The 25,077-nt window shown below is 42.7% G+C and overlaps 1 protein-coding gene across 1 annotated transcript in view; it reads right to left on the reverse strand.

The window, feature by feature from the left end:
* The window catches only part of PRICKLE1 (prickle planar cell polarity protein 1), a 65,629-nt gene extending 40,974 nt beyond the window's left edge, over positions 1–24,655 (reverse strand). Inside the window, exon 1 of the mRNA XM_084205626.1 lies at positions 24,541–24,655. The gene's annotated coding sequence lies outside the window, so the exon portion shown is untranslated. The remainder of the gene's footprint in view (positions 1–24,540) is intronic.
* Between the last annotated feature and the right edge of the window lie 422 nt (positions 24,656–25,077).

Raw genomic sequence — 25,077 nt, forward strand, 5'->3', positions numbered from 1 at the left:
CAGTAGATTTCAAAGCTGTGATTATTACTACTAAGAGAGCATTCACTATTAGAACCCTTTCTAAAACCACTTCTCTGCACAACATACTACAGTTTATATGTGAGAGTCATTTTCCTCTTTCCACCAACCAAGAATAAAGATGTGAGCATGGCAAACAAGCCTTCTTCTGTACTTAAATGTATCTCTCCATTCCTTATTAAATCAACACAGGATAGCTAACAGATGTGAGAGGTTACTGATAAATAAGTGGATTTTGTTCAATTAACTGTCCTTGTTAGTTTTCTTCCCTCCTAAAAAGTATATTTCCATCCCTTCTGAATGGTTGCAAACACTGACTTGCCTGTAAACATAAACAGTACAAATGCTGCACACACTGCAGGGCCAGTAAAGGTAGGGAAAGATGCCATGATCACTAGGCTGAAGCCTAACAGCATCATGAAATACAGTGGGATAAAGAGCTTGCCATGGCAGTGAGAGCAATCTGTCATCGGTATTTTCTCTAGGCTGTAAGTGCAAGCAGCTTGCAAATGCAGCCCTTTGAATCAGACTTTATTTTATACTGCACTTGGTACACCTACACCTCAGAGGAACTAGAGCCTTTTAGATCCTAGTTTTAATTACAGTTGAGCAAATATCCTTCTGTTCCCTTCCTAGACACAGATGAAGCTCAGCAGTCTCTTAAAATATACTTTTCAGCCACCAACAGGCTGATCTACTGTTTATATTATCACTTTCAAAAGATTTTTGTTTTGACCCTTGAAGTGAAAATTCAGCTTTCTCTGCAAAATCCTCATGACTCAAACTCAACACATAAGCTCCTTCAGAAAAGGAAATGTTCTGAAGAAGTGTCAGAACACAGGGTTTCTGAAGTCCTGGTTTTCCTGTGTACTACCACTTGTACCGTAGCAGAAGAGGGCACAGGCATCAGCAACAGGAGTGGCAGCTGATGGTGCCATTTTAAAGTGGATCACATACACCAGGATTTGGGATCTCAGGCTAGAGCAGAGCATGACCTAGGTCAACAGAGTGAAGCAGAGCACTCTGGTCCTGCACTAAGGCTGCTGTCCCCTCCTAGACGGGTGCATGAGCAACAGCGAGATCATTGGAGGCATTTCACGTAGGCAGTCTGGCAAGTCACAGATGTCACCTCTAAGTAACACAGACATTATTCATAGCCAGTCACTGCTTGCTATCTACAGATAACTGATTGCATTCAGACCAGATTGGAAACAAGGTTGGCTAAAAAAAAAAAAAAGAAAAAAAAGAGCCAGACAATCTGTTCTCTCAGAGCTCCAGCCATTCCTGGACACAGAAAGTGGGAAAGACTTTGACAGCCGGGACCCACAATTTAGCACAATAGCTGCTCAAAGTCAAGAATACAGCAGGATAATGCATTATTAGCCAAGTGCTGTAGAAACCTCAGCAACTAGCATTTGAGTTTGCTTTTTACTGCAGCTGGAGGATCTGACAACTTTATTTTTCACTCCTTGCCTGCTGTCTTTTGTCCAATCATTTTTTTAAACATCCAGCCTTTAGTAGCATAACAGTAGAAGAGATCACATAGCAGTTCAATGGCTGTGTGAAGATGCATGGCCTGTTCTGTGCTTTTTTAATTGCATTAATTGATCTGATGCCCTTTTTTGTTTTCCTTCTAAGATCTACATTTACAAGAATCCACAGGAAAATTTAACCACAATAAGAATAGCACAGATTGCTGCCAATGTAGAGTTTTAACATCAATTTATGACTTAACTATAGGTATGACTTCAATTGAACTTATTTCTGTACACTGTATTCTTGGCTTCTTTGCTAAAGCATGATGTGGCCAACTTAGCACACAGTTGCATCCAGAACCCCCCTTCCCTAGGACTAGAACATAATAAACCAACAATTTTTGGCAAATATTTCATAGCCACAACTTGCATGGATCAAGCTTAATCACTCTTTAGTTCAAAAATTTGTGAAGTTTATCATCACCAATTTTTGAGACTCACAATAATGGACTATAATCAGAAGTTTGCTCTCTGCAACAATATACTAATATTTAAAAGATTTAGTTGTGATCACAATTTTAAAACATGTTGAACTTACTGTATGATTGCTTTTGATAACTTAACCATTAAATCACAAAGATGACCTACCAAGAAAATATTTTATGCAGATATCTATAAAAATATACATTCATGTCAGAGCACCATCTTTAAATAACAGTCGATTAATACTCTGTAAGATGCCCCCTCTTCAAGGAACTTTTCTCTGGCAACACCAAGATCCATTTACTGATGTAAAACCTAATGAGGAAGCATCACACAATCTGGCACAGCACTACTCTACAAGCCCTTAAATGTGGGACTTCTGAAGTCCTCATTAAAAGCAGAGAAATGAACACACAGTAGGAATGCATTAAAAATGTTTGGTGGCTTTGCTTGGGTTTTTTGTTTGATTTTGTTTGGCTTGTTTGGTTTTTTTTTTTGTTAAGCCTTTTTCTGCTTTGTACACCTGATATTTACAAGCAGCTGTTTATAAGCACCAGACCTGAGTTTGCACTCATAGGTGCAATGGAGACCAAACAATCAAACTAAGAACAGAAAATCAGGAGATTTTACAAATGCATATGGCATAATTATGTTGCAGAGTAAAATTAGCGCTCAAGATCTGGTAAGTTCCAGAAATTTTTAGAGGTTGACAATTACTGACAAGTGTTCTTTAATCTCTTACCACTGTTCTCCTTATCAGCATGAAGATCACTATGACATAAGTGTGACACACACAAACCCCTTCATTTGAAAAATGTGAACTCAAGTTTTGGAGTCTTTTCCTGGTACTTAAAAACCAAACCAAACATCCCACACCAAAACACCAACCAAATAATCACAAACCAAAACAATTTACAGTAACCCAGAGAAATACTCAGAAGATTGGATGATAAACTACACAATTAGTTACATACTTTTTTTTTTTTGTTTGTTTTTAATTGGAATTAATTCCATCTCACAGTCTATCACAAAATTAAAAAAAAGGTACTAGGGACAAATCTTCTCAGATTTTATCTACAGGAAAAATGTTTTTTAAAAGTCTGTCACATAGGAGATCTCAGCTTTTTTAATTAATGCCCTCATCCTGGTCCAACATTTTTCCCCCCCATAGCATGTACTCTTTACCTACCATTTGGATTTAGACCTGTGATTCTATTCCTGGTTTAGACCGAAACCTCCTCAACCCACCCTACACTCCACCACTGCTATTGGAGAGGGGCAATAGATTTTGGCAAAGAGGTCAGGGGTGACCAGCCATGTTGATGCAGAAATGGCAGGCAAAGGGTTCCAATCCCTAAAAATCTTTGCACCACCAAGAGCAGTAACCATAGGTAGTAACATTCCCAAATATTTTAGCACATGCCAGCATTTCTCAGGAACTTTTCACTATTAATGAAGCCATAAAAGTAAGCCATGTAAACGGGGCTGAAGGAGAGAAGTAGGTTCAGCTGAAGAACGAAGCAAAGCAAGATGCACAAGAACTACATAACTGGGGACTCAAAACAGAACTGAAACCCATTCATGTTTGGGGCGCTGCATGGACTCTGCCTTCTTCTTCCTTACTGACTACAGGCACTGTGTTAGCACTGGCACTCAGCTGATTGCACGGTGGAACTGTGCAGAAATTTAAGCAAGCAGAAAAACAATGTTGCCAAAAAAAAAAAAAAAAAAAAAAAAAAGAAGAGAAAAGTGAAATTTCCTGTTGATTTGATTTTTTTAAACCAGTTCATCATGAGGTTAGACAACCAGGAATGCCACTATAAGGGGAGAGGCAGACCACAGCAGCACTCATCTAAATAGCGCTCTAAGCCAGTGGAACTAGGCCCCCTGTGATTACACTTTTCCTTTTGCCATTCTCAAATCATTCTTGCTGTATCCAGGTTGAGTGATTTCACTTTCACATTCAGTGGAACACCCTGAACTTTTCTCTTCCCTTGCAGTTGCACAGTGGGGTCAGCAAGGAAGAACACAAGACAGATTTTCATTGGGTAGGAATTAACTGTATGTGTTAGCAAAGACAACTGGAGGTTTAGAGTGTAATATATGAACATCTATGGCTGAAGCATCTGAATACTTTATACAAACAGAATTAAGAATAATTAACAGCTTACAGAAAGAATAATGAAATTTTACTTACATAGAACACTGCAGACTGACGGAACAGTAACAGACTGACATGCCAGAGAGTAACACAAAAAACCCTGAAAATACAGTGGTCCCTTTAGAGTGCGAATCTGAGCATCAGTGCAGAGCAGAGGAATTCCTTAGAAGGACATGCTTTTCCTGCATGGCCAACTCACCTACCAGGGCCACCAGCACCCACTGGCAATAGGCTTGTTACGCTCAGATACCTGGAACTGTTCCCTAAACATTCTCAGATGCCCAGAAAACCAATAGGAATGAAAGGACAGCCACCACAATAACCTTCAACCCAAATCAAATTTCCACTAAATCACTAAACATATCTTTGGGCATCCAAAAATTCAGAGTTGTTCTTTTAAGCACAACTATGACTTATCAAACTTTCCCTTTACTACCAAACTACTGGAAGGAATCCACACTCATAAAAATTTTGTCTGAAAGGGTACAAACATGCAACTTCAGGTACTTGCAAGGGAGTATGATGCATACATACTGAATATAAAAACAAAACAAACTCAAGAGCTTCAAGTTCAGCTGCAAGATTGCTACTCATCCAGAATGACCAGTTTCTCAACCTTATTTCATATCATGCAGATTTTAAAAGATGAACATTTTAATTGCCTCTTATTTATGTATTCCTCCGGAAGTACCCTAGACTGGTACTCACAAGCAGCTGTTTCTCAAGAATTCCCTGAAGGTTTTATAAACATTTCAAGAACAAATCCCTGACCATTCATGGGCCATAAATGAGTAGGGTCTGCAGTCCCACATAACAAGAAGATGCTTTAACATGACAAAGCCCAATGCCTATTACTTATATCACATCTCTAAACAGAAACACAAAGACTATATTTAATGAATACAGCTTCAAAATTAATATTTTACAAGGTATTTTCAAAAAAAAAGCAACTTGGTGGTTACTTGAATCTTAATACCATCTAACAGCACTGGGGGAAAAAGTAACTCAAGTGCCACTAAGTCACCCTGAAGGTATTTCAGCAACCAGGCATCCAAGAATGAAGGAAGCCAGTCAAATAGGTGAACATACTCTGCAACTGATCATGATGCAGTGCTGCAGCTTCAAAGAGTACCTGTACACACAAGGAAAAACCTGCATTTTTCTATTATCCCCATTCTTCCAGTTGGAACACGCAATTTACTAAAGGCATTCTAATTTATAAAGATACAATTCATAGAAATACTGGTTTATTTATTAAGAGACCCACTGCATGCTGCAGAACTCCAAATGCTGCATTGGCAGAGTGTGGTCTGAATTCAACTGACCCTGCTTTGAAAGAAGATTAGGTCAACTGACCTTCAGAGGTCCTTTCCAACCAGAATGACTTTAGAAAATTGTACACTTGTATTTTTTCCTACATGGGTAACACAGTAACTATGTCAGCTCTCTCACAGGATTTGCATTCATTTGACCTACACAAATAAGTGTGAACGATAAAGTAAATCTGGGTGTCCAATCCTGAGTTTACCAGTGGTCTATGGGTGTGAAGACTGATGATTTACAACTGTGATTACACTCTCCCACCTGATCTGGTGGCGACTTCAGTTTGGTGAGAACCTACTTCAAGCACTACAGCACTGTCATTCTCCATTAAAATGAATTTTTAATGTTTTTGAGCACGATGTCCTTGTAATTGCTCTTCTAAGCAAACCAGTAGGTGGTAGAGATGCGCATGCACTGTTCATAAAATAGCTTTGTCTTCTGATCAGTACAACACCCTACTTAAGTTATCCTTTGAAGTGAAGAACTGCCACTCAGGTCAGAGCTATACTGCCATTTCATCAACAGCAGTAGTGGGTCACTATAAGCTTCTTACTATTCAAATGAAAGGAGGAACTGTTTGAAAAAGAGATGGTAATTACTTTCCTTTTTCTGTCTCTCCAGATTCTTTACCTCTTGCATTCTTCCTGTGCTCCCCTGAGTATAATTTTTCTTCTGTATTCACCACTCTAATCATCCAGGACTCAAGACACTGAGTGGGAGAAGAGCAGACCCACGCATGGACCCAGTTAACCAGTAACAGGAAAGAACATATGCAATACTTGAAATGGAAATGAGACTTGTTATATAAGAAGTTTAATTATCTAAATGTCCTCCTGACAGACTCTACTGATAAGAACAAATAACTTTACATTCTTCAATTCTTTAAAATTTAAAGTATAGATAAACAACTGTGCTTTTGATGGAATAAACACAATCTTTTGTAAATCTGCCAAAGTAATCGATACTTGTCAGATGTCATTCTATTCCAACAATTTAAAGCATTCCATAGCAATAGTGCAGTAACATTTTATTGAACAAGTCAAAAACAAGTCAGATGAACAGACACAGCTTAAGTATTAACTCTAAATTGAGTATGAACACTTTAGAAAAAACAGTGGATTTTTTTTAAAGTGACATTTTTGCCTCATTTGTGTGCAGACTGTTGAATAAACATTGTTTTGGTCTGAAGGGAGCAGCTTCCAAAGACCTGGCAGTAGCAGTACAGAATTGTTAAGTGATTATTTTTATACAGGATGAATTTGCCCAAGAGTTGCTTTCATGAAACATCAGCTTAGAAAAGTTAAGAAACTGTAAGCTGGACATGCTACAGAAATTGGTCTTTTTCAGTGTTTTAGATGTTCATTTTGCTTTATTAGCTAGGTTCTCCAGTGATACTACATACTTCTGTGAAGCATTTTGTTCAGGTGCTGCCTTGATGAACCACATGGTGACTTGACAAGAGAAACTCATGAACTAGGTCCATCAAATTAATTCAGTCCTATTACAATAAAACCAAAATTACAAAAAAAACCCCAAAAAAACCCCAGGTAGTGGCACAGAGCTGTACTTTCTACAGTAAGGGATAGGAGATACTTTAGGTTTTCATTAAAGGAGTGGTTTTATGATGCAAAGAGGTGCTGTGTGGAGACAGCTACCAGCAGTACTCACTGATGAAATATCAGCCCTTCAGTAAACTTACTTGAGCTTTCAGAAAAATACCAAAACCACCCTGCACTTGTTTTTCAATGCATTTTTGTCTTATTTCAAGAAATTTCTTTGATATTTAGTTCAGGCTTCATTGGTATGAGCTGTCTACCTTTTAGACGGATTTTTTTAAGAATGAAGGAACACTGAAAATTTTATTTACTTCACTAGGCTTTCCTTGAGCTAACAATCCTGCCCTGCTCACAGCACAAACATTGAACTATGGAATATCAACTTGAGACTGTTGCGCGTGATGTCAATGTTTTGTATTCCTGTACCAGTCTTTACGTGCCAGGGTACAGACAGCGAGCTATCCACAAGCTGAAAGTGTTACCTAGTCAATAGAAGCTTCCTAAAATTTACACCAGAAGACCTAAACAAAAATCCCACAGGAGCACAGCCTGTCATCCCCTGAAGGCACGTGTCATGATGCCAGACATGATTAGATGTGACAAGAAAAGAATTTAGAAAACACTAAGGATCATGTACAGGAAGCAGCTTCAGGGTTATGCCTTATCAACCCAATCTACTTCTAGCTTTGTAATTAATAAGAAATGGTCAGTCAGACAAAACATACAGGTAGTTCTTGCAGTAAGACTTACATATTCCAACTTCCAAATTAAAGTGTCTCTACTTCTAAATGCATCGTTATTAAGAAACCTTAGTGATTATAAAAACAAAAGAGCTGTTTAAAGAGAGCTAGTTCAATTTCTCCCTTGTTCTGAAGGTCTTTATTGACAAATAAATATTGTTGATGGGTAAATTGCTAGCTAGTTGTTATTCACAATCTTGTGGTATAAAATATAGGTAACTTTGATCCTTGAAGTCAGTTTCTTGCACAGGTTGCTGAAGGCCAAGAGAATTACAAGCATCACACATCAAATCCTGAAGTGCTTCAACTCCAGCTAATGTTCAAAGGACTGGCATCTCAGATGCCACTACACTGTTTCTATTCTACTTCAGTACATTTTAAAAGGTTGTTCTTTGCAAACACATCATTCAGGCTGTGCATTACCTCATGAAAACTGGAAGCTAATGCAACAACATCCACAAATCTGGGGCTTGGTTATTTTTCAAAGCAGTACTGCAGCACAGAGAACTCTTCCAATGCAATTTTCATGCCTCATCATCACACATGAAAACTAGCACCAGGGCTGGGCAATGCTTCACTCAAAGAAAGCTGTTGTTTAGGACCCCTTCCATTTTGTAGAAGCACAGAGGAGTCAACCACTTTTCTGTTCAGCTGGGGGTTGTTTTGACTTACCCTTTACCACTGGCTAAGAAGTAGTTCCCAGACTTCTCTCATTTGTATGTATTCCATATCAGTATGCCCTGTGATTCAGAAATGTACTTTTAAGGGTCTTTTATTATAAGTTGACTTTCAATCCATTTTAACACCTTATAAGAGGTTCAGCACCACAGGTCTAACTCCATGTCACCCAATGGCCAAGCTGCACCCTGGGTAATGTATATGTCATAGCAATTCTTGCATCCATGTATTGTGCTTTTGGCCAGTCCAGAGGCAAGTAGCATTGTAATCTGCTCAAACCCAAGAGGAGGACAACAATAAAAGGAACCTCACAGAAGGCCCAGGAGCCACTTCATTTTTTCCAATATGAGAGAGGGGAGCATCACATTCCCATCAGCAGCTTACCCCTGTAACAAACTGAAAAGCAGGTGTGAACATTAGAAGATGACTAGAGATATACAGTTAAAACCTGACTTTTTTTTAATGCCATTTCAGCTCTTAGGACAGAGAAGACAGAAGCATCACATATAAACAGCTGTATTTAGAAACTGCATATAAATTGAATGCACCAGTAACTGGGACAAAAGACCGTGGAAGAGAAAGGCAGAAGGAGGACAGGAAGACTCCTTAAGGAGGTTAAACTGCTGCCACACACAAATATCCTGTTAAACACTGATCAAGTGTTTGTGTGCCGTGTGGGAGAATGCTAATTGTTTACAGGTATCAGAGCTGAAGGACTTGGATGATTACCAGGAAACAGTGCTGAGAAAGTCCACTGTACAATTAAGTAATGAATTGCTGAACAAGGCTCTTTCCTTTAAGTTGATCCTGCTAGTTCCTAATGCAGCAACTAGTGCTCCTAATTATTTACCACCAAGGGCTTCCTTTCCCAAGACTGGAATCAAGGGATAAAAAAAAAGAAAAAAAACCTACCAAAAACCCAAACCCACCACTCCTGAAGGAATGTTTTCTTTCTCCTATGGGAAGATGGGTACAAAAGGAGACAGGTCTTGTTTGTTGTAGCACTAATCAGTATTTGTAGAAGATTAGGGGAAAAAAAAAAAAGAAAAGCCTTCTGGTCTGTTTGAGAATGGCTTCAACACCTGCCATTCAGGTGATTCACTATTAGCACCTCTGTCTCACAGCCCCATCAGAAAGTCTATAAAACTATGAACACTTCATGTTAACAGGATAACATTTACAAGGATTTAGCTGAAAACTCTCAAAACACATGCCTAAAATTTTGAGAAACCACCATCTTATTTTTAAAGAATATTTTGGTCAAGTTGGCCAGATGCCCAAGTTCTGCAGTGCCAGCAATTCCTCCCCCTTTCTCTTCTGCAGAAAATTTTCTCAATACTGACTATTTCATCCATTCTTCTGCTGTTAGACTAGCTTAATCGAGGTGGAGGGGCTCACCACACACACAGCTCAGGGTGTTTGACAGCTTTGATCCACAAAGCTGGCTGCAGGCTGCACAGGCTGTCAGCCTTTCTTGTTTGCCAGGTGAGTCACATCCCTTCCTTATTTGAGGGTCACCCTGCATCCATGGAAAGATGTGGACACTGTTGTTTGACAGCTCAGTCCATCTGATGTCTGAGTGACCTCCTAAGGTCATTAGTGGGATGTGGTGACAGTCACAGCCTGCATCCCGAGCAGGATTACTCTGCAGACTTAAATTTAGCACCTGCCCATCCTTCCTTCAAAAGGAGAACGAACATTTACTGACCCTGGATGGCCTCCTCACGAACAATAAGAAAATAAATTTCTCCTTCGGTCTCAGGCAGGCCTATCTCACTCCTGTACCTTTGGGACAGGCTCACTTCAGCGCAAAAGCTCCCCAGGAATGAGGCTGATAAGGAAGAGCTCCTTTGGCTATTCAGCAGAACCCATTTCTTCCTACCTCTTCTGCCTCTGGGCCTGGTTAAACTAGTTTGGGCAGCTTACCAGGGGCCTAGAGAACCACATCAAAGTGCTTGGATTTCTTCATTTGTCTGGTGTTTGCAGAGTGGCTGTGAGAAGGCTCCTGCCTCCACCTACGTGCTCGGACCGCTTGCACTCTCACGGAGCTGCACCACAAATCCTCGCCCTGCCAGAGGGTCTTCTGGGGACAGCAAACCTGGTGAGGAAGAGCTCACCCTCCAAGCACGGAGTGCCACAGCCCCACGGGCTCCTGCCGTACCCTCCAGCCAGCTGGGGTAACCAGAGGGGCTACACCGCTGGTCTCCAGCTCTACCTAGAAAGTCATGTCCATCTCCTCCCAACAGAAAACATGAAGCAAGATGTCACGTCAAAAGAGAAACATCTACGCAGATCTTTTAGCGTATGGGCTGGGACCTTCTGGCTTGCTTCCTTCTCCTTTGGGTTTTGGTATAATTTTGGACACTGGCATATTAACAGAGAGAAAGCAAGCAGAGGGACAGAAAAAATAGCCAGTTCTCTGGGTTTTCTGCATAGACAGATTGCTCTCTGTCCTCCAAAACCATTTAAACCACTCATATAAAGCAATTTGAGAGAAATTAAAAAGCTTTGTCACTGCGAACCAGCCCCTGAAATAGTTTCAGCCTTGAAAACACAGCTAGGCAGATGCGCTCCCGGTGCCACAAGCACAGACAGAAAAACACGAGCGATCTCCATTACTCGCACCCGGCAATGCTGCTCAGCATCACCTCCCGGGATGGGCCGGGCACGGCGCCGGGATCAGCCGGGCCGGCGCACGGGATTCACCCGGGATCAGCACCGGGCCGGGCCGGCGCACGGGATTCACCCGGGACCAGCACCGGGCCGGCGCACGGGATTCACCCGGGACCAGCACCGGGCCGGCGCGCGGGATTCACCCGGGATCAGCACCGGGCCGGCGCACGGGATTCACCCGGGACCAGCACCGGGCCGGGTCGGGCCGGCGCACGGGATTCACCCGGGATCAGCACCGGGCCGGGCCGGCGCACGGGATTCACCCGGGACCAGCACCGGGCCGGCGCACGGGATTCACCCGGGACCAGCACCGGGCCGGGCCGGGCCGGCGCACGGGATTCACCCGGGATCAGCACCGGGCCGGCGCACGGCATTCACCCGGGACCAGCACCGGGCCGGGCCAGGCCGGCGCACGGGCGCCATCTGGCGGGCGCGGACGGGGCCCAGCCGTGCGGCGATGCCACCCCCGCGCTGAGGGAACGGGCTGTGGGGAAGGGCTGGGGGAAAAGGGCCGGCTGACACCCAGAGGGACAGGATTGAAAGGTGGGTCTGTGCAAACCTCATCCTGCACCGGATTGAGGGCTGGGTCTGTGCAAACCTCATGAAGTCCCACAAGGCCAAGTGCAAGGTCCTGGTCAGGGCAAGCCCCAGCACAAGCAAAGGCTGGGCAGAGAACAGACTGAGCAGGCCTGAAGAGAAGGTCTTGGGTGTGTTGAGAAGCTGGCAGTGACCTGGCAATGGACACTAGCAGCCCAGAAAGCCAAACGTGTCCTGGGCTACATGAAAGCAGTGTGGGCAGCAGGCTGAGGGAGGGGATTCTGCCCCTCTACACCTCTCTGGTGAGACCCACCTGGAATGCTGCATCTAGCTCCAGGGTCCCCAGCCCTGGAAGGATATGGACATACTGCAGAGAGGCCAGAGGAAGGCCAGGAAGATGAGAGGACTGGAGCACATCTTCTGTAAAGACAGGCTGAGAGTGCTGGGGTTGTTCAGCCTGGAATAGAGAAGCCTTGAGGGAAACCTTATAGCAGCTTTCCAGCGCCTACAAGAAAGCTGGAAGGGACTTTCTACAAGGGCATGCAGTGATAAGACAAGTGGTACTGGATTTGTAATGAATGAGGGGAGCTTTGGATTGTGTATTCAGAAGAAATCCATTACTGTGAAATTAGTGAGACACCAGAACAAGTTGTCCAGAAAAGCTGTGGATGCCTCATCCCCAGAAGTGTTCCAGGCCTGGTTGGAGGGGCCTTTGAGCAAGTGGTCTAGTGGGAGATGTCTCTGCCCTATGGCAGGGGGTTGGAACTAGATGATTTTTAAGGTCCCTCCCAACACAAACCATTCTATGACAATTCAGCAACTTTTTGTTCAGCTCTGCATTAGGCCACCACCACAAGTCACACCAACTCCATGGCTGCAACTCCACTGCACCTCCCCCAGGCAAGGAGATAACAGCACATGGCCTTTTTTCCACCAGAACTGAGGCCCACACTGGACATTAATAGCAGCCAGAGGCCTAAAACCAACAGCTGAGCCTTCCATACCCCACCAGTTAACCAGTACATCTTCTGGCATCTTTGAGTCTGTATTTGTTATTCACCTGACCAGCCTTGGCTGCTACGCTCCCAGCTGCAACACCCTGCTTTTCCCTGGAGTCACCGGCTGCAAGAGAGGCAAGGCAGGCACTGTCACAGCAGTCTGGTTTTCTTTGCAGAGCCAGAAGTGTAGTTAGAACCTAAGCCCCATATTTTAGTGTTTAAGTGAAAATGCCCAGGACTGTACATTAATTCCGTATAAGTTTCATCTATACATTTTCATGGTGACTTTTCTCAAGCATTTTTCCTGCAGAAAACTGACTTGATAACCACATACACCTCAGGCTGGTATGCTCTGCCCTCCATGCTGATAGAGCACCTTTCAGTGTTCAGCTAACAACAGACATTTCAGCTTTGGAGATGTGGATCTTACACAGGTGTGCCTGGTGCCCATCCTTGGTGGTACAGGTGCAGCATCGACACACATGATCAGGTGTTTTCCAAAATGTTTCTTAAGGACAAAATTCATAGCCATACCAAGCTGTGTGCATACTGGGGTCAAATTTAGACATAAGTGTTGCAGCGTGTCCTCTTGATATCTACTTTGTTTCATAAGGTATCACACAACAGGCTAATTTGAAAGTGAGAGCTGGAACTGTTCCACGGGAAAGAAAACTGAGGCTACCAGAATGCTGCTAAGACACCAATGTTACAAAACTGTCTTTAAATAGTAATTTTGGAAGGATGTCAAGAAATATATATTTTCTATGCAGCCTTCCACAGCATACCAATTTTCAATCATTTTTACTTTCCTTAAACAGGACACAGATAAAAAGTTAGAGCCTGCTGGCATTATTTAAAATATTGCTTTACTTCCCCACCACACACACCTTTGTCCTTAATATATGAATATTCTTAAAAAGCTTTAAACACTTTCTTATCGTGTATACAATGACATGGACCTGTAACTGAACAGAAGGATTAAACTACTCAGATTTCTGATCCCATACATTTTTGCTTTCTGCCACAAAAGACAGGGGTGCCAAGCATCCATCTGAGGTCTCTTGTCAGAGAGCTTCTCTGTGAAAAAAGATAGCTTTTAAAGACGGCTGGAATAGGTAGTGAAATATACAGTAGTCATAGCTTTTAGCATACTTACATACAAATCAAGACTGCAAGCAAATGGCTCTGGAATTATTTACAAGAACGACTGATCCCTAAGATTTACTCTGGGCTCATTGCTGCTTCCAGAATCGATTTCTGTCTTGCAGATGCATCGCACCATCAGCTCTGTATTTTTGTGGTGACAACTCTTCAAAAGTACCTATAAACAGATTCAAGCTCTGGATCCCCCAAACCATCTCCATTTCCTGAGGTCACATCTCACATCACCAGTTTCGCAACAGGCAGAAAGTCTTAAGTTTCTTGAGAGCCTTTAAGCCATCAACTTGATTACACGCTATTATCTTTGATTTGTTGTTAACCACCACAACTAATGACAGGGCCAGAAGCATGCTCTTCTATTCCCATATCTTTTCAATAGAAAGCACTTCATCCATAAACCTGATAGGGTGCTTAGTAAGATTTCAGTCTTTCTGCAAGCTCGCTGTATATTCCAGGCTGTGTTAAAGACTAATTTTCCTACAGAGTATCATATTCTAACCACATCACCTTTTGTTTCCTTTGTACCCAGGAATTACTTTTGTACACCAACCTTATGCTATGAAAATACTACCAAAGGTAGTTTCTGTTCCAGACACGCATTGCAGCCTCCACAATTGTAACTTTCAGATGAGCTTTAAAATGCCCCCAAAACGGTATGACAGAATGAGTCTTGAAAGCATAAGAATAAGCATGAGTAACGCCTGCCATCAGGAAGTTCACCTGCATATCTCTGCACTTGGGAGGCTGTCAGTTCCCTACTTCACAACAAGGATGGCTCTATCTAACAAAGCTGAGAAGTATCCAGCTTTCAGACAGGAAAAGCATATTGAATTGACAAGGAGATGCATCCCTGCCAAACACCCTTCTCTGCCCCCACCATCCTCACATCAGATGTAGACAAGCACCACTGCTCATGACCACAGCAGCAGTTAACATCACTTCTAGGTCTCCACCATGCCACCTCCCTGTCTGACAGCTACCCTTCAAAAAAGCCATAGTTACAATGAACTCATTATGATAAACCATTTTCCCTGTGGTAAGTAATGCAAAATCGATCAGGGACAAGGAATAATTCACTACTGGAATTAATAACTGTAGTCAAGGGGTCATAAGCCAGTTCCACAACACTTCTGTGCCTGCAAAGCCACATTGAATGTTGAGATCTGCATCACTCCAACCAGCACAGCACAGCAAACTTCTGTGACATCTGCTGTCCCTGATACATAAGGCCAGCACATAACCAGCCAGGCAACCTCTTGACTTTTTGGGGGGCTGGTGGACTAAAATGGAAGGGGAAAGCTCAATGACTTAACTGGTAAACACCACAGGGTTTTTACCCTTATCATAACAAAACTGGAGATAAAATTTAAGGGATATACTAAGTCTATTACAGATTTAAAGAGACTGTCTTGTGGACACCCATGATTTGCTATTCAAGCAGAAAACAAAAATTCAAATACACCAATAAATTTACTCCAAGTCTGAATACATTACAAGAGCCAACTATTTCATGGGCATTTTTTTAAACTATAGAAAGAGGCAGTCAAAGCAATGTTTCAGTTAGGTAGAGAAGGGTTGCATTAATTTCAAAAACTAAAAGTTGGAGTCTGTTGCACTGGTTAATGAATGAGGTGACTGTTCTCAAAGATATCCACACATGTACAGATCACAGCTACCATGAACAGTTTTTCCAGCACTTCTGTATAATCTCATTCAGTTATTTGACTACTGATGGTAATTAAGGACCATAATCCATTGCCAAAAAGTAAACAAATGTGAACAACCACCAAAACTTGGGCAATAGAAAAAACTGTGTGGATATTACAGGCTTCTTGCAAAGTACTTCACTGTTCAGAGAAAATTTAAAGTTATAATAAGTTCTTGAGCATGTACAAAATATAAGAATGGAGCTGAACACTTCACAAGCACAGAAAAACACAACAGTAACTAAGAAAGTATTGTTTATATAGAATTAGTATTTGAACCTGCATGAGGAACAAGAGTCACAGATTAAAACTACTGAAGCAAGAGAAAACCACAAAGTTTTAGTTGTAGAGATAGAGCCAATCCAGCCTTCTTTCCTTTGGGGCCTGCACAGGAATACAGCTATACCCCAGACTTTTTGCAGGATCTGACTCTAGTAAGTTAAGTACTTTACCATACTTATTACTTATTATGTACAAAAATTGACGTAGTAGTACCAAGGTATTAAATTAAAGACATGTGCATCCTGATTAGGGGTACTAGTTGTGATGTATTATATATGAAAATGAAACATTATGTACAAAAAGTAACAAGCATAGTAACTGATATCTACAAATTAAAGTCACAGTGGCACATTGAACAATTTTAGGTTAACCAGACTCACTTAAAAATAGAAACCAGAGGCTGGGCTCTTCTCTCACCCCATTTTACATGTCTTTACATCCATTGATTTCAAGTGGAGTTCTTCACAATTTATGCCATTGTGAGAGGAGAATCAAGCCTTGTGTGCTTGAAAGGAAACAGCAGACATGTTTCCCACCAGAGTGCAGGGGGAGATTTAAAAAAAACATAAGTATATGAACTGTGAAACCGATAGAGTACACAAGCAAAGGCAGGCAAACAGGCTCTAGCTGGGGGATGGGAAGAAGAGAACTTGCAGCTTACCCAGGGGTTTTGTTGTTTGTGTGTCTTTTTTTTTTTTTAAGACTTGGGACTGATATTAGTAAGCCAGAAGCCCAGTCAATAAACAGGCTTAGAAAAAAAAATGTTTAGAGAGAACTGCTGCATTTTTTTTCAGACAGACATCATTGATTTGTATTTTCCTACAGTTATTCTATAAAATGAGGAGCACACCATTTTGTCTGTGGAAGACATAGACTTTCCATTCCTAGAAAGTGGAGATCTGACTAATTTCCCTCATCAGAAACAGTGCCCAATGATCATTTATACCCAAGCCCAAGCAGATGATCTTCCAAAACTCATCAGGACCATCTGCACAACTAGTATTACAGTGGTTAGAAAGAATAACACTTCAGACTGGAATTCAATTCAGACAAAGTCCTATATATGATGTAGGTGACAAAATCCCTTCATGGTTTGGTGGTATAGCAGAACAGAAGCTACAGCTTTATAGTAGATGTTTTTCTAGGCTTTTCTTTTTTTTTCTCTTGGTAGCAGCATGCGGTTAGGAAGCTCCTCTTTCACCACCCCACTGTGCACAAACATAATCCTTGTACTGTTCTGTACTGATTGGGCTGATTTGGGGAAGCTCACTTAAAACAAAGAAGCAAGAAAACCCCCAAATATTTTCAATCAATCTCTATATCTCCACTTGAGGTATGCCTGCACAACAATGTGATAGTGCAAGGGAAACAGCTTGAGTATTTTACAGAGGGAATACAGACTTAATTCATTGTTTTATATACCACAGAAATGCAGGGTTGAAGTAATTAATATTTATTCAGAGTCCAACACTGACAGAATATTACTGTAACTGTTTGGAAATGCTTTTTCCCCACTTTCACTCATGTGCAAAACCCCTGTTACAGCTCACAGCAAATTTTAACTCACCCCCCAGCACTCCAGCAGGAAATGTGCCAACAGTTTCCTTTTAAAAACAAGTCTAGATTATCGACTCAAAATTGCATTAGATATCAGCTGATTTAGTACACAACAAAGCAGGATGAAGGTAAATGCAGAGAATTGCACAAAGGAGGACAACTTCTACCTGCAGAAAAAATTGTTGCATAATTGAAGGTGTACCTGCTGATCTTCATGAGACATGTTCTTTCAAAGCATAAACCTCTTTCCAGAGACCCTCAGAAGGTTAAAAGAGACCCAAGAACAAATACATGTCCTTGAATATCCAACTTTGTTTTGTGCTTAGCATTTAGATGTTGAACACTGACTTATGCATCAAAGGTAAAAAAAAAAAACAAAACAAAAGAAAAACAAGCCTTAAATGACCATGAGCCTGGTATCAGCTCAGAATAAATCCATCATGTATACCTTTGTGAAAGAGCCATCGTATTGTCAGTACCTCTTGACAGCATCAGCTCCAGGCTAATAATCCACTAATAAGTAAGAAATGTTTATGAACAGCCACAGCACAATACCAGACAGAGAGACATTAAAAAAACAATCTTCCAAAATGACAGCCTGAAAGGTGCCAGATTGAGAACTAGACAATAGAGATCTGAGTATTGGGGGACATTTTGCAAAGAAATCTGAAAAGCAATAAATCTGCAGCAATGAAACAGGTGCCCGTTTGTCACTGTGGTCACTTCAGTTCAATCCAATAAATGCATTGTTCAATGTCAGTACATTAACAGCTACTCTAAAAACATGCAAGCTGCTCTTGAAGGAAATCAACAGTTTTACACAACTGGGAAATCATATATTGAGAACAAAACTGGGTATTAGCCTAGACCATTGAACTTCAGCTTCGCACCATCTGAAACCCCCACCAAGTACTGTCCAAGCAGATGGGCTGTATGAAAGGTTGGGTGCAAACCAAACAGTTACTGGATTCACAAATAGCTAAAGAAACCATCGAGTTCAGTAATCTACTCTGCAGCATCCTTTGCTGAGAGCACTTCTACAGCTTTATGGCAGCTCATGGCTGAGCACAACAGCAATACGCAGGCCTCCCTCTTACCCTGCAGACATTCTCTCCAGCCTTACTCTGGTACACTGCTTCCTTCCCCAGGGCCTCCCAAGGAGAGGCCAATACCCTGTAAAAAGGGACTCTGGGATCTCTCTGTGGAGAGCTGCTGTAACACAGCTGCTTGTTTTTTTTTTTTTTTTTTAGGGAATCACATTTCTCCTGAATAGTACTGGTACCTCCTAGCAGATACTTGCTGAAATCCAAACCCACACTGAGCTGCTAAGAGAACAGAACAAAGCTGCATCCTGGGAAAACAACATCCTCATGAGGCTGGAAGTTTTTTGGTACCTCGTAACAGATGAGAGCTTGGTCTGCTTTCTACATGTTTGGCAGTACTCTAAGACATTTGCTGGCTATTGGCTTGGCAAGCTGTTTAGGCTTGTAAGTTTCTCTGCACTTGCTTTATACTATTAATTTTATTAAATATAAACATATCCTTTGTATATATTTTTCTCATATTCCATATGCACAGAATGAGCTCATTTCAGCCCAAGGATGAATGAAAATTCAATATTTACCACACAGATCCACTATGCTTTGCAAACAAGACTGGAAAAATGCCCTCTCACAATGAAGTTATCCATACCATCTTTCTGATGAGGAAACAGTTCAAAGCTCTTGGAGAGCCATATGTACAATTTTACAAAAGACATCTGCAATTCACCAGTGAGGTTCTAGACCTAGCATAATTTATTTAGCAGTTTGTATATAGAGATGCAAATATACAAGGTTCAGACATTTCTTTAGCGCCTCCATAAAATTTATTTTAAAGTATATAAATATTCATACTTTGAATAGTCATCTCAGCATGTGAAGCTTTAATTTTTATATGAAAATACCAATTCCTGCAAAGAGTCTGAAATAAAGTAAAAATGTATTAATCCTAAAGTATGCACACAAACACATGCAATTTCTTTACATAAACACTTCTGAACTTCTGGGTGATTAACGCATGATTACAAAAAGAGAGCCTTAAAAACGATCTTCACTAATCATGCACTAATTTTTAACATACTTGAAAACAAGTCAGGTTTTACTGCTGTTAGACAAGTTGATCCACACCTGAAAGCACAAGGTGGCTTTCAATTTCTGCCGCGGTTATTGTGTGTCTCTGTTGCTACCAAAATGGGCCATGGGTGAGGGCAGTGTCCGCCAAGCCCAAGTGCTCAACGGGTTGAGCAAGAGTGCCTGGGTGTCCCGGCAGAGCATCCTGCTGAGCCAGCACCACCACTGTCACAGGAGTGTTCTCTGCTAATGGCGACATCAGGGACAGCAAAACGGGTACAGCTGAACAATTACAGCGCCTGTGGCAGAGGTGGCTTACATGGCTCCAGCAGGGATCACAGGAATACAGCAGCAATGCGTGTTTTGAGGAATTTTGAGGCACTTGTCTGGATACTTTTAAAGATTCAGAGACAAGTCTTTCATATCAGTCTTTTTAAGACTGGTGAGAGAAGATGCAACTTTCCTACAGAACAAGAGGGTGCAGTCCTACCATGCAGCATGATCCAAGGCCTACATTACTATATTTGTAACTGCACACATGTTCTTATTTTCTTTTTTAAACATTCAAACACATTCAGAAATAAAGATGTTTGGACAACGAAGACTCTCAAAGAAAATTTAAGGGACTAATACCACCCTGCTTTAAAAAAAAATTTTAAAAAATCTGTAAGTTTTATTACAAGCATCATGATACTAACATGCAGATTTTTAATCATGCCAGTTGCAATTATACAAATCAGTGTTCCAATCCACAGAGAAGTCAGTTTTCATATACACCACATTAACACAGACATTAGACAGGATTTGGCATGCTGCCGACAGAGAAGCTAGTTCTGGAATAATGTAATATTAAGTCTGGAGTTACTTGATGCAAGATTAGAAGGCAACAAGCTCAAAACAAGTTACAAGAACATCACAGGAAACAAAGTTATTTTGCTTATTATTATTATTAAAGGCAAGCAATTATATTTCAGTATTTGGATTGCAGCTGAAAATGCTTTCTTGGCATGCAACCACTCCACAAAGCTAATATTGAGTGTAAGTGGAAACATTTTAAAAAAAATTCTTACTAAAGTCAAAGATGGTAATTGCGAGCTGCAGAATCTGTCCTTAGATAAAAGGGGGGCAACTGAATGAAACTTATATCTGTTACAGATATAAACCTACAAGCACACTCCATAATACTCTTGCATCTTAAGGAGGGGACAGAGGGTAAGAGAGAGAAAATGAAGGAAAGAAGTACACAAGACAGAACAGCAAGAGCTATCAGGTGCTATAAATCAATGTTTCAAACACAGACCTTAGACAGGAGTACACAATTTTGGTACAGAACAACTGAAATAACACAGTTCTGGCATTTGTTGATGCATAACCCACTGGAAATGAAAGGTCTACCTGAGAGACTGTCTACCACAGGTTTACTAGCTAGCAAAACATTGGGCTTGATAGGTTCATAATGATCTTGAAAAGCAACTCACCAACCTTATGGCTATATATAAGAACTTTTAAGAAGCCTTCCAGGCAGGGTTCCAAGAAAAGGTAAACTAGCAAAAAGCTGTCATTTACAGACCTTTAAAAAATACTAAAAATGTTTGTGTTGGCTCTTACCTCTTGTATATGAGAACTTCACTCATTTTGTACATTAAAAAAAAAACTCCTTGCACAAAAACATGCTTGAGGAATATTATCAGTTTGTGCTGAGAAATAAAATGCTTGCTATTTTAGTTCTAAAAATATATAATGTATTTTGAGAATATTATAAATAAGTAAAATACAAAGAGGAAGAGTTGTAGCAGACCACCTGTGAAATTTCCTTCAGTAGCTGGAAATAGCCTTTGTCAATGAACCAGCAGCCAAAGAGCTGTTTCTGAAAAAAAGCATGTAATTTTGGCAAACTGATCTGATAGTCTATCTGGGAATTTCTGCCAAAAATGCCACGACTTCAGTGTGCTATTACTTGAAAAACATGTTTCTTCCCATCATTCTTCAGCCATAAGGTGGGAGGAGGAAAAGATGAGCAATAGCTGTGCTGTGTCCTTCCAAGCTGGTTCTTCCCATTATACAACTCCTAATCCAAACAATTTAAGCACACAAGTAAAAGCTACTAATTTCTGTAAACATTTCCAGGAGCAGGACCTAAGCATGCACGGCTTACACCAAGCATATACTAATGGCTAGAGCTAACCTCAAGTTTACTTCTGTTTAAACAGCATAAGCAAAAACCAGTGCTGGCCAAACTGAAGCTTAAGTTTTAATACAAGGGGGTAAACTGAATACTGATATAAGCCACTTGGTGACTAGGGAACCATCTCAATCCAGCATTCTTAGTGCAGTATTGTATCATGCAACAGTTTTCCCAGAAATACAAGTGACCTTTCCCAACATTTAAAAAATAAAAATTAATGTTTCAGAGCATGCTTTTATACCCCAGTAGCGGGGATCTCTTTACTTTAGGGTAACTAGTCATAGAAAATAGAAACACAACGCAGCTTGTTTGTTTGTTTTAAATGAAATTCATCACTGCACATCCAATTAATTCTGGAATGCATAAGACATAACACCCAAGCAAATAGAAGCTTTCAATTTAAGAGCAACTTTCCATCTGCCTTGTTAGAAGCTGTGTATAGCAGTAATTGACATAATATTTATTACGCAAGATTCATATGACAAAGGGGAAGGACTTTTAGGCTATGATACAAAGGTTTCAGCATTAGAAAGGGTCAAACCAATCTGCAAAAGCATAATGTGAAGCAAAGCAAATTACTCTGTAAAATGTAGACATTCATTAGCATAGAAAAGTTTCACAGGAAAACCATGACAAAGTAAAAGACATCCTATTTTCATATGCTAATTAATTAAATATGCCAAATGCATTTAATCTCTTATTATAACCATAGGGGGAGACAGACCAAACTCTTGAAGTTCCGAAAAGCCAGGTCATTAGTGTGCCAAGTCATTCTTCAGATCTTCACCTTATATACAAATTTACATTCCCAACTCATAACATATGTAAGTAAAACTTGACTCCCCCTCCCACCCCCTCCATTTCTCATTCTTTGGAAGTCACTTGCTTTCTCTTGCTCCTGTATTTTCAAGTCTTATTAAATGCTAGAAATAACTCATTTGCTAGGGGGAAAAAAAAAACCCTAAAAGCACAGAAGCCATTTTGCCAAAGGCCTGAGTTAAACATCCCATACCCTCTAAGACATAGAATAAGCTAGCTGAAAATGAGATTAATGACATTCTTGCACATATGCACTAAAGACTACAAATTATGTGTGGATTTTAAGTTCAGATGACTTTTCTAGCCATTTCTTGCCTTTCCAAACAAGAAAGGGATTCTTATGTTTACATAAGTTTCTCCTTGCTTAATAAATCTTAAATTGAAACAGATTTTTTAAAAACAATTACCTTTTTCAGAGTTATCATACTACAGGATATTAGGAAAAACCAGACTCTCCTGTTGCTTTCACCCACATCTGACTCCAATCTTAATAGTTTAGCTATTAACCCTGTAAGGTCCTTACACACACACCTTGCCCAGTTGATGTTAAAATTTTTATATGACTGATCTGGGCTTACTCATTACAAACCTTTTGTTGTACAGAAAGAGAGCAGCTCCATGGACCTTGATTTACAGGACACAATTAACTGTGCTGTTGGCAGAACTGCACCAGCCCGGCTCATCCGGGGCTCTGCAGGCAGAAATGAAAGGATCTGTCACTGCATCAGAGTAACGGATCTCTCCATCTCCCTTTCCCTGTCCAAGCTGATTCTGATCTACTCACGTCTTGGGAAGAAAACCTAGCCACTGTGATATACCTGTCTTGCAAAGAAATAGTACAAATTACCTTAATTTCCCCTAGAAATAGCAAGAACTACAGCTAAAGATGAAAAAACCCTATCCTACTTGAAAAATCTCAGTACTTTAGAGTTTACCGTGCAAAACATGTACTTTAAAGATCTCAGTTACCAGCTAAACAACGATCGCAGGGAATTTTGCAACAATAACGCTAGTAATTTCTTTATGCCTTTTTTTAGGTTTTCTTTAGCGTGTTGGGAATATGCATTGTTAACCATTAAATTCCGCTGTACAAACATTTCTCAGCGAGCCTGTAAAATACCCCCTGCTGCGTTTCCTCGCTCTCCAGCTGACAGCATTTAGAAACACCGGTACTGGTGGGGGCTTTATTTGGCCTTCCTGGGCCACCCCCGCTGGGGTACAGTGAGAGATTCCTGCCAAAGGCCAGACCCAGCCGCCGCGGGCTCGGACCACAGCGAAGGCGTCTGGACTGAGCCCAGCCCAGACGATTGATAAATGCTGGCTGCTGGAGTTTGAAATCCCGCGGTGGGCACAAATATTCTCGGAGAAGGGACCCGCGGACGATCCATCGCCCTTCCAGAGCTCTCTTCGTCAAGAAAGGAAAGCACGAACAGACACTTCAGCGAGGTCCGTGGCTGCAGGGGTGGGTGTGGGGAGCACCCCCCAGTTAAAGTGGACAGCGCGGAAGACGCCGCCGGGATGGCAGACCGAGATTTCCACCTCGCCAGGGTCCCCGCTCGGGGCAGGAGAGCTCCCAGAGGCGGACGCTTCTCTCAGGATAAGGGAGAGGGCGGAGGCTGCCTGGAAGGGGCCAGTTGCCACGCACTGACAGGCAACAGCTGAGCTCCCACATCTGGACCCTCACCCAGACCGGGGACCGCGGCGCGCCGCTCGTTCCGCCGGGCGCACCGAGCCGGCACGGCGGCGGCGCCGCGACACCTTTCCCCGACAGCGGCCGCGGGGCGCGGCGAGACACCCTGAGCTCCCCACCGCTCTCCCGAGCCCGCAGCCCCGTCCGACAACTCCGAGCAGGACGGCGCGGCGCCAGCGGCGCTGACGAGCGCCGGCTCCGGGCGGCTTCTCACCGGCGCGCCCTGGCGATGCAAGCCCCGGGCAGGGCGGCGGACCCCGGCCGCACCGCGGGAAGCGCTCCGCCGCCAGCGGCAGGGTGCCAGCTGCGGACGGCGCTCCGCCAAACCCGCCGGGCGCTCCGCCGCAAGCTGTCCGTCAGTCGTCACCCCAGGGAGCCTCCACTTACCCTCCCCGCAGCGCTGCCGGACCACGGCGACGTATTCCTGGGAGGCGGTGTGGTCCGTCACACAGACGACGGGGGAGTCGGATACCCGGCTCTGTCCCACGGAGTCAGCGCCGGCGGAAGACGCGCATCTCCGGCAGCGTCGCGGACGGACCGCCCGGAGCCTTCTCGGCCGCCCCGCCGCGACTGCCCGAGCCCCGGCGCGCTCCCCGCCCTAATGGGGCTCGGCCGCTCCGCGCCCGGGACGGCGCCGGCCGCGCTCCGCCGCGCCCATTGGCTGCCGCCCGCCGCGCCCGCCAATCGCCGGGCGGCCGGGGCGGCCGGCGGCGTGCGGGGCACGGCGGGGCGGGGCGCGGGGCGGGGCCGGCGGCCGCTCGCGGGGGGCGCGGCCGGGAGCGGCGCGGGGGAGCCCGCGGGGTGCGCGGGGTGACCCCTTCGGGAAGGACGGGGAGCGGGAGGGCACGGGCGGGTTCTACGCTCCCTTTCCCTCGGTCCGACGGAGCCCTGAAGCCGCCGGCTTTCATCCAGGGAGCGGGACGG

Source organism: Fringilla coelebs (assembly GCF_963513975.1).
Source record: "Fringilla coelebs genome assembly, chromosome: 5".
Lineage (NCBI taxonomy): Eukaryota > Metazoa > Chordata > Aves > Passeriformes > Fringillidae > Fringilla > Fringilla coelebs.